The sequence below is a fragment of the Hordeum vulgare genome, chromosome 6H, assembly GCF_904849725.1.
Source record: "Hordeum vulgare subsp. vulgare chromosome 6H, MorexV3_pseudomolecules_assembly, whole genome shotgun sequence".
Lineage (NCBI taxonomy): Eukaryota > Viridiplantae > Streptophyta > Magnoliopsida > Poales > Poaceae > Hordeum > Hordeum vulgare.
The window spans coordinates 546525208-546535367 of record NC_058523.1 but is presented as its reverse complement, the minus strand read 5'-3'; positions in this window follow the sequence as shown (position 1 = coordinate 546535367).

Here is a 10160-nt window from a genome sequence, read left to right as displayed (position 1 = left end):
AACGGGGATCGCCCTGTAGATCTATTTGGGGTTGTGCGGAGACCCCAAAGCACCGAAGGTAGCTCGGTGACCCATGCGCGAGCGGCATGTCCCACCTCTCGCAGGAGTCGAGGCTTCAAACCTTGCAGAATAAGTCCATTTGCCCGCTCTGCTTGCCCGTTTGTTTGGGGATGCGCCAGAGATGCAAAATCCACTCGGATACCTTGGCTTGTACAGAAACCTTTGAATCTGTCCTAGTCAAAGTTTGTTCCGTTGTCAGTGATTATGCTGTGAGGTACCCCGAATCTGGAGATGATGTCCCTGACAAACTTGATGGTTGTTAGGGCGTCGAGCTTCTTGATGGGCTTGGCTTCGATCCACTTTGTGAACTTGTCGACTGCCACCAACAGATGTGTGAATCCCCCTTGGCCTGTCCTGAATGGATCGACTGTATCCAATCCGCATACCACAAACGGCCAAACAAGAGGGATTGTCTTCAACGCAGATGTTGGCTTGTGGGACTTGTTAGAGTAGAACTGACAGCCTTCACATCGGTCGACCATATCTTTCGCCATTTCATTTGCCTGCAGCCAGAAGAAGCCAGCTCTGAATGCTTTGGCGACGATTGCTCTTGAAAAGGCGTGATGACCGCAGGTTCCCGAGTGAATTTCCTCCAGGATTAACTGTCCCTCCTCTGGGGAGATGCATCGTTGAGGAACGCCTGAAACGCTTTCCTTGTACAACTGGCCGTCGATGACAGTGAACGACTTTGACCTACGGACGATCTATCTGGCTTGGACTTTGTCTTCTAGTAATTCTTGCCTCAGGATATATGCAATGATCGGCACAGTCCAATCGGGGATGACAGCAAGAATCTCCATGATCAAATCAACCACAGCAGGTACGTCGACTTCAGTCGGATCTGTTGAGCTCTTTGGTTGTACTGGTTCCTCTGTGAACAGATCTTCTTTAACTGAGGGAAGGTGGAGGTGCTCGAGGCAGACGTCACTCGGGACTGGTCCCCGAGTGGATCCGAGTTTTGCCAACTCATCAGCTGCCTGGTTCTTCAGTCGCGGAACATGGTGGAGTTCTAGACCTTCGAACTTTTTCTCAAGCTTCCTCACTGCATTGCAGTATGTGGTCATGGTGGGGTTCCTGACGTCCCACTCCTTCATCACTTGATTAACCACCAAATCCGAATCGCGATAGACCATCAGGCGACGGACGCCGAGTGCGATGGCCATGTGCAGTCCGTAAAGGAGAGCTTCATACTCAGCCTCGTTGTTGGAGGAATCAAAGTGTATCTGCAACACATATTTGAGTTTGTCACCCTTTGGCGATATGATCACAACGCCAGCGCCGGAGCCATTCAACATCTTGGACCCATCAAAGAACATTGTCCAATGAGCCGAGTAGATGTGGGTCGGTTGCTGTTGTTCTACCCATTCTGTTATGAAGTCAGCCAGAGCTTGAGACTTAATACCTTTCTTGGCCTCGAACTTGATGTCGCAGTACAACATCTCCATTGCCCACTTCGCCACTCGGCCCGATGCGTCCCGATTGTGGAGGATTTCCGACAACGGAGCATCAGAAACGACGGACACCGAGTGGTCTTGGAAATAATGAGCCACCTTCTTCGCAGTCATGTAAATCCCGTAGATAAGTTTTTGATAGTGGGGATACCTCTGCTTGGAAGGAGTCAGGACTTCGGAGACGTAATACACTGGCCGCTGAACTTTGTATGCTTTGCCTTCTTCTTCTCGTTCGACTGTGAGAACAGTGCTGACGACTTGATTTGTAGCCGCGATGTACAGAAGAAGGGGCTCTTTACTGGGCGGAGCAGTAAGAACCGGCTGGGTGGAAAGTAGGACTTTGAGGTCATCGAATGCGACTTGGGCTTCGTCTGTCCACTCGAAAGTATCTGATTTTTTCATGAGTTGGTACAGAGAAGTGCCTTCTCGCCGAGTCGACTGATAAACCTGCTCAAAGCCACTAGCCAACCTGTGAGCCTTTGAACATCGTGTATTCTGACCGGCCGCTCCATTCGGACGATGGTCTCGATCTTTTCGGGGTTGACGTCGATCCCTCGTTCGGAAACGAAGAAACCGAGTAACTTTCCGCTGGGAACACCGAATGAGCACTTGGCTGGGTTGAGCTTGATATCGTACCTACGAAGGTTGGCGAATGTTTCTGCCAAGTCAGTCAGCAGGTCGGAACCTTTGCGTGACTTGACTACGATATCATCCATATACGCCTCCACATTCCAACCGATCTGGTCGAGGAGGCATTTTTGGATCATGCGCATAAAGGTTGCTCCTGCATTCTTCAAACCAAATGGCATAGTGATGTAGTAGAAGCACCCGAATGGGGTGATGAAGGCGGTTTTTAATTCATCGGGGCCATACAGACGGATCTGATGATAGCCCGAGTAGGCATCAAGAAATGACAAACGCTTGCAACCCGCAGTCGAATCGACAATTTGATCGATGCGGGGGAGCGGAAAATGGTCTTTCGGGCAGACCTTATTGAGATGCTTGAAGTCGATGCACATTCGGAGCGACTTGTCCTTCTTGGGCACCATGACAACATTGGCGAGCCACTCGGAGTGGTGTACCTCGCGAATGAAGTTGGCTGCCAAAAGCTTGGCCACCTCTTCTCCGATTGCCTTCCTCTTGTGCACGGCGGACCAACGCAGGCGTTCTCGAACAGGCCGAGCGGCGGGATCCACATACAGTCGGTGCTCAGCCAACTCCCTGGGTACACCTGGCATGTCAGAGGGCTTCCATGCGAAGATATCCCAGTTCTCACGAAGGAATTGGATGAGCTCGGCTTCCTATTTAGGATCGAGGGTGGTGGAGATGTTCGTTGGGGCAGCGGTGTCGTCCGTCGGGTGGATGCTGACCTTCTTCGTCTCTCCCGCCGACTGGAATGCGGACTCCGAAGCTGGCTTCTTCGCACGCATCAAGTCAGCGGGGTCGACTGTTTTCTTGTATTCGTCAAGCTCGAAGACAGCCATCTGCTGATCGGCGATCCTTGATCCCTGCTGTAGACACTCCTCGGCTCACTATCGATTGCATGTGATAGTGATCACACCTTTCGGGCCTGGCATCTTCAGCTTCAGGTACACGTAACATGGACGGGCCATGAAACACGCATACGCCGGGCGGCCCAGAATTGCGTGGTACGCGCTCTGGAAGTCCACCACCTCGAACGTCAGCTTTTCCTTGCGCAAGTTCTTGTCGGAGCCGAAAACGACGTCCAACGCGATCTGGCCGAGTGACTTGGCCTTTCGTCCAGGGACGACTCCATGGAACTGCATGCTGCTCTCGCTGAGTTTGGACATCGGAATGCCCATCCCCTTGAGAGTGTCGGCGTACATGATGTTCAAGCCACTGCCGCTGTCCATGAGGACTTTCCGCGGTCGGACTCCTTCTACCACCGGGTCGACGACCAGAGCCTGTCTCCCTGGGGTGTGTACGTGTGCTGGATGATCCGACTGGTCAAAGGTGATCGCAGTCTGAGACCATTTGAAGAACTTGGGGTTGGTAGGCGTGGCCATGTTCACCTCCCTGTTCACCAGCTTCAGTCGACTCTTGCTCTCAACATCAGCAAAAATCATAAGTGTTGCATGGACTTGGAGGAACGGATCCTCCTTGTCCTCCTCATCCTGTTCATTGCCCTTTTCACTCGGTTGCCCTTCGCCAAACCCCTAGATCAGGAGGCGACATTGCCGAGCGGTATGCTTCGGATATATGGTGTTGCCCTCTTCATCCATCTTCGTGTGAATCGGGCATGGCTGGTCCAGGATGGGGTTACTGAACTGCTTCTTCTTGGGGGTGAACTGAGCCTTCCCTTTGCCTTTGAACTTGGCATTGGTAACAGTTGCGGCTTCTGCCTGCGGAGTGGACGGAGCTTTCTGCTTCTGCTTCCAAGTGTTATTCCCATCCCCATCGGCCACTGCTTTGTGCTTGCCGCTACGGATGCGGTCCTCTTCTTCACTGTTTGCATAGCGTGCCGCTATCTCCATCATCTTGCTCATGGAGATGTCGCCTGTTCGACCGAACTTCAGGTACAAATCTCTGTACCGCACGCCTGCCTTGAAGGCGCAGACTGCTTGGTGCTCTGTGACGTTCTCCACCGTGTGGTAGAGGGTCGTCCAACGCTGAATGAAATCGCGCAGGGGCTCATTCTGCTTCTGGACACAATGTTGGAGCTCCACGAGGCCAGCAGGGCGTTTGCACGTCCCTTCGAAGGTCCTGATGAAGACTCGGGCCAGATCTGCCCAGCTGTAGATGCTTGAGGGGGCCAACTGGTTCAGCCACGCTCGTGTCGAGCCATCGAGCATCAGAGGGAGATGCTTCATGGCGATGTGGTCGTCCCCTCCTCCGATCTGGACTACCACTTGGTAGTCGTCCAGCCACGTTTCTGGCTTGGATTCTCCTGTAAACTTGCTGATCCCCGTCGCCAATCGGAAGTTGGGAGGGATGTCAGCCGAACGGATGGCTCGACTGAAACACTCGGGACCAGAAACGATGGTCCTGCTTCCACTCGGACGGTCCATATCGTGACCATCGCGGTGGGCTCGGCCCCTGTCGACCCTCCGCTGGGCGATATGCCCTCTCGTGTCAGGCCTAGGATCGTAAGTGTCACCGACTGAATGTCGATCATCATGATGTCGGGGCCCGTAGGGCCCACCCCGCGGAGGGGTGCGTGAACGGCGACGATCTTCGGGATTTATGGAACGGCTGCCTCCCCTGTGTCGCTGATGAGAACCAGGGTTGTGAACTGACCGATGCGTGTTCGCATGAACAAAACTATTGTGGATCCTGTTGTGCGACTCGGAGACCGCCGAATTTTGTTGCTGCGCCGTGTGCAGTAGGGCGCGGATTTGCTCGATCCCCCTGCCAGCCTCTGAATCAGTCGGCTGAAGGGAATCGGCTATCTTGGCAGCGGCAGCCAGGTTGAGGATGGGTGTGCGGAACACCTCCACGTTGCTCCGCCGAGTGTGCCGACTGGCAGAACGGCGAGGCGGACGGCGAGCGCCGGATGTTTCACCGATCTCGTGCTCGTTCCGGCCAGTTTGGCGGGGACTTTCATGGGAGTTGGCCATGTGCACTTCTGCTGTAGGCCCGCGACCCAAGTACTCGGAAGGAAACTCAATCGGAACCGAGTCCGAGCGCTGGGACGGCAGGGCAACCACAACCGACACTAGGACCGCCACTTGTGAAGACGCGTTCTGGCGCGCCTGGGCGTGTTGCACCCAACGCTAGAGCCACGGACGGCGGGACCGCTTGTTGCGGCGCGTGACGGCGGTGTAGGTCGACACCGGAGCCGACTGCTGGAGAAGAAGAATACCGCGGGCGCCGGTACGGAAGTGCGTAGCCCCGCGATGGGGGAGCGCCTCGACATCGAGAGGGGCGTCCCGAAGCCATGCCGAATCGTCGACGATGAAGGAGAGAGCGCCGAAGAGGATCTCGTGACCCATGCTCAAATCTCCACCGGATGACATGACGAAAAGATGTAGTCGCAAACTCGCCGGAAGTCGCTTAGACGCCTGCCCCAAGGTGGGCGCCAGCTGTCGTGGGTATAAGTCTGACAGTAGATGTGTAGGGTACGAAAGGATGGGCAGAGCCTTAGCTACGGCGAGGTTGTAGGAGTTCAGGCCCCTCTACGGTGGAGGTAATAGCCCTACGTCTCAGTGCTCTGGGAGCTTGTTGTCGAGTGGAATATGGATTACAGTGAATTGCTAACCCTTGCACCAGTGGGGAAGGGTGGCTTATATAGAGTGCGCTGCCCTTCACAACGGTTCGGTGCACAGGAGTGGAGTAGTGGCGAATAAATGCCTACGTTACAGGTAACGTATGTCTTAAATGCTAATAAAGGCACATGGAAACGTATGACCGTTTCCCTCCAGGGGGGTTACGATGCACAGAGTGGAATCCAGTCGGTTAATTTGATACACTCTGAATGCTCATATCCGACTGGATGATGGAGGATTCGTCACCGACTAGATGATGGGAAGTCCTTAATTCAGTCGGAACTGACTAAGGGCCTTATCCCTTATGAAGGATAGTCCTTGGGTAGGACTTATAGGGCAGGCCTATGACCCTACCCTAGGACTATAACCCCATCACTCTCCATTCAGGAAAGCCGTCTTAACGTCCATTTGATGAACGAGAAGACCATGAGAGGCCGCCAATGAGAGTAGTACTCGAATGGTGATCAGTCTAGCCACAGGTGAGTAAGTATCAAAGAAATCTTCTTCTTCTTTCTGGGCATAGCCCTTGGCCACAAGCCTAGCCTTGTACTTTTCAATCGTTCCATCGGGCCTAAGCTTCTTTTTGAACACCCACTTGCATCCCAATGGTTTTCAACCATAGGGACGATCAGTGATTTCCCATGTCCCGTTAGCCATGATGGAATCCATCTCGCTACGGACCGCAGCTTTCCAGTAATCAGCATCTGGAGAAGCATACGCTTCTGAAATAGAAGTGGGATTATCATCCACGAGGTATACGAAGAAATCACTACCAAAGGTCTTTGCGGTCCTTTGTCTCTTGCCCCTACCAAGGGTTTCCTCGTTATCCTCCTCGGGATTATCATCATGTGTTTGTTCATAATATTCCATAGGAATGGCAGGCTCAGGAGTTATCTCATATTCCTGTCTAGAAGTGCTTTGCATATCTCTCATGGGAAATATATCCTCAAAGAATGTAGCATCCCTCGACTCCATTATTGTACCGACCTTCACGTCAGGTACCTCAGATTTCACTACTAGAAATCTATAGCCTACGCTATTCTTAGCGTATCCCAAATTAACGCGGTCCACAGTCTTTGGTCCAAGCTTACGCTTCTTGGGGATCGGTACATTGACTTTCGCCAAGCAGCCCCAAGTACGTAAGTACGAGAGCGTCGTCCTTCTCTTCGACCACTCCTCGTAGGGAGTGACCTCATTATCTTTTGTAGGAACTTTATTCAGGACATGACACGCAGTCAATATAGCCTCCCCCCACCATGCCTTGGATAAACCCGATGTATCTAACATGGCGTTAACCAAATCAGTTAGAGTACGGTTTTTCCGCTCGGCAACCCCATTTGACTGGGGTGAATAGGGAGGCGTCCTCTCATGAATAATGTCATGTTCCACACAAAATGAATCAAATTCGTTTGAGAAGTACTCTCCACCACGATCAGACCGGACTCGTTTAATTTTCTTTTCAAGTTGATTCTCAACTTCTGCCTTATAGATTTTAAAGTAGTGTAGAGCCTCATCTTTAGTATTTAACAGATACACATAGCAATATCTAGTGGAATCATCTATCAATGTCATGAAATATTTCTTTCCACCTTTAGTCAACACACCATTCATCTCACAAAGATCAGAATGTATGAGTTCTAATGGTGCCAAGTGTCTCTCCTCTGTAGCCTTGTGAGGCTTGCGAGGTTGCTTTGCTTGCACACACGAATGACACTTAGAACCTTTGGCTAAAGTGAAAGTTGGGATTAAATTCAGTTTTGCTAGCCGCGACATAACACCGAAACTTATGTGACAAAGACGTGAATGCCAAACTTCAGATTCATTAACACTCAAATGAATATTGTTCACGACTTTATTACAAAAATCTGCAAGAGAAAGGCGGAACAGACCTCCGCATTCATAACCTTTTCCAACGAAAAGTCCATATTTCGTAACTAATACTTTATTAGACTCGAATACCAACTTAAACCCTTCTCTACACAGAAGGGAGCCACTAACGAGATTCTTCTTGATGGCGGGGACATGCTGCACGTTCTTCAGCTGCACGATCCTTCCTGAAGTAAACTTCAGATCGACCGTGCCAACACCAAGAACAGAAGCACTCGCGCCATTCCCCATCAATACGGACACATGAATATTTGCACCCGTGTCCACCCACCAATCGGTGGACTGACAAACTGTAAATACAGCAAGTAAATTATCGTACCCAGATGCAGCACTTTCATTGTTGCCCACAATCATATTGGCAGACTTGGAGTCCTGCGCCGGCTTCTTGTACTTGTTTGGGCACTTGTTCGCCCAATGTTCCTCTGAACCACAAGTATAGCAGCCATCTCCCTTCTTATTCTTCTTGAAGGGCTTCTTTCCCTTCTTCTTGAAGTTGGTATTCTGTTGGACAGAATTCTTTCCCTTGGGCTTGTGGGAATTGAGGTTCCTCTGATGTACCATATTGGCAGCAGAAGAGCTTTCCACCGCTTTTCCATTGGAGTCCTTTGCTCTCGAGTTCTACTCAACACTCAGATGGCCGATGATGTCCTCTACTGAGAACTCACGCCTCTGATGTTTCAGAGTAGTAGCAAAGTTCCTCCAGGAAGTAGGGAGCTTAGCAATTATACAGCCCGCGACAAACTTGCCCGGCAAATTGCACTTAAGAACCTCAAGTTCTTTAGCTATGCATATTATCTCATGAGCCTGTTCCAATACAGAACGGTTGTCAACCATCTTGTAATCGTGGAACTGCTCCATAACATACATCTCACTCCCAGCATCGGTGGCCCCGAATTTAGATTCGAGCGCCTCCCACAAGTCCTTGGCAACATGCATATGTAAATATGCATCAACCAACTTATCTCCGATCACGCTAATGACTACTCCAAGGAATAGGAGGGTGGCCTCCTTAAACATCTTCTCCTGTTCAGGAGTGATAGTTTCCGTAGGAGTGACACCGGCTACCCAGAACACATTCATAGCCGTGAGTCATAAGGTGGTTCTCGTTTGCCAACGCTTGAAAAAAGTACCGGTAAACTTATCCGGTTTCAGTGCAACAACAAAACCATTACTCAAAAAATTCCTACACATATTAGGTTTTTGGATTGTTGAGTAAATAGGCAATTTTCCGAGTAGATTAATCCATGAAATAATTACTAACATAGCATTGACTAGGTTCATGACATACTGATCACGGAGTATACTAGCAAGTACTACGCATATAGCAGAAACATCTACGCATATAGGCAGTACTACTATTGCAGACAGAAACAGGAGAGGGATAAATATATCATACCCTCCGATCGGCCAATTGGCCGTAGCAGCAGCGGTGGCGGCGGCAGCATCCTCTGCCACCTTCTTCTTGGCTTCGGCTTTCTCGCGGACGAGACGGTCAGCTTCGCTTGGTGAAGACATGACGATGACGAGGGCGACGCGGACGTAGACGAAGCAGACGGACGGAGGAGAGCAGTCGCGTGATCGCTCCCCAAAAACCTAATTGCCCCTCTCCCGTACAGGAACCGGAGAGGCGGGGTTTCGGAGGCCTGCTCTCCCGTCGACCGTGTACGCGGTAAACGGGACGGAGTCGCCGGCGGCAGCAGCAGTAAAAGGAACGAACGCGTGAGGCAGATGTGATCTGATTCTCGTGACGGCTAGGGTAGGCGACAGCCTGCTTATAAAGGCGGCTGGGTGGAGAGACGTGGGCCGAACCCACGTCCGAGTCGGTAACAGCCCACGATCCGACGTCTCGGATCGTGCCGTGTCCGTTATGTATTCCCCGTTTCTGACCGGCAAAAATAAACGCGTAGGTATGAGCTCGGCTCGGCTCATTCCCGCAACCTGCGGTGCGTCGTGACGAGGCGTGGCGAGGTGGGCGGCGGAGGAGGAGTGCGCGAGGACACCTTCTCTTCTCACTCTCCAATAGCATGTGGAAGAGAGATCCTTATAAAGGGGTCCAACTTCTCCTCCACTAGCGGGGTACGACTAAACTTCCCACCACCTTGTCATGCCACCACATACATGGGCCCTTAAAGATTTTTCTGAAATTCTCTAATGGGCCTAAAGTCCACTACCAATTTCAACAAGTTTAGCATGTTTCACTTGTTCAGTGTATAGCCTGGTGCACAGGCAGGACAGTGACAACAGAAGACATATCAGCCCAGCTGCCATGAGCCGACAAGAGCGCTACAAGAACCTTCATCATTCTGTTCTAGACTGAAAGAAAAAACCCATCATGGTATATAGTTGTTCTGTATTTTCAGCAGTGCCTTTCGCACTGTCTGTCCATTGTTCTTTCTTTTAACATGTACTCCCTCCGTTCCTTAATATAAGACCTTTTAGAGATTTTATTATAGACTAGATACGGAGCAAAATGAGTGAATCTACATCCTAAAATATGACTACATACATCCGTATGTAGTTTATAGTGGAATCTCTA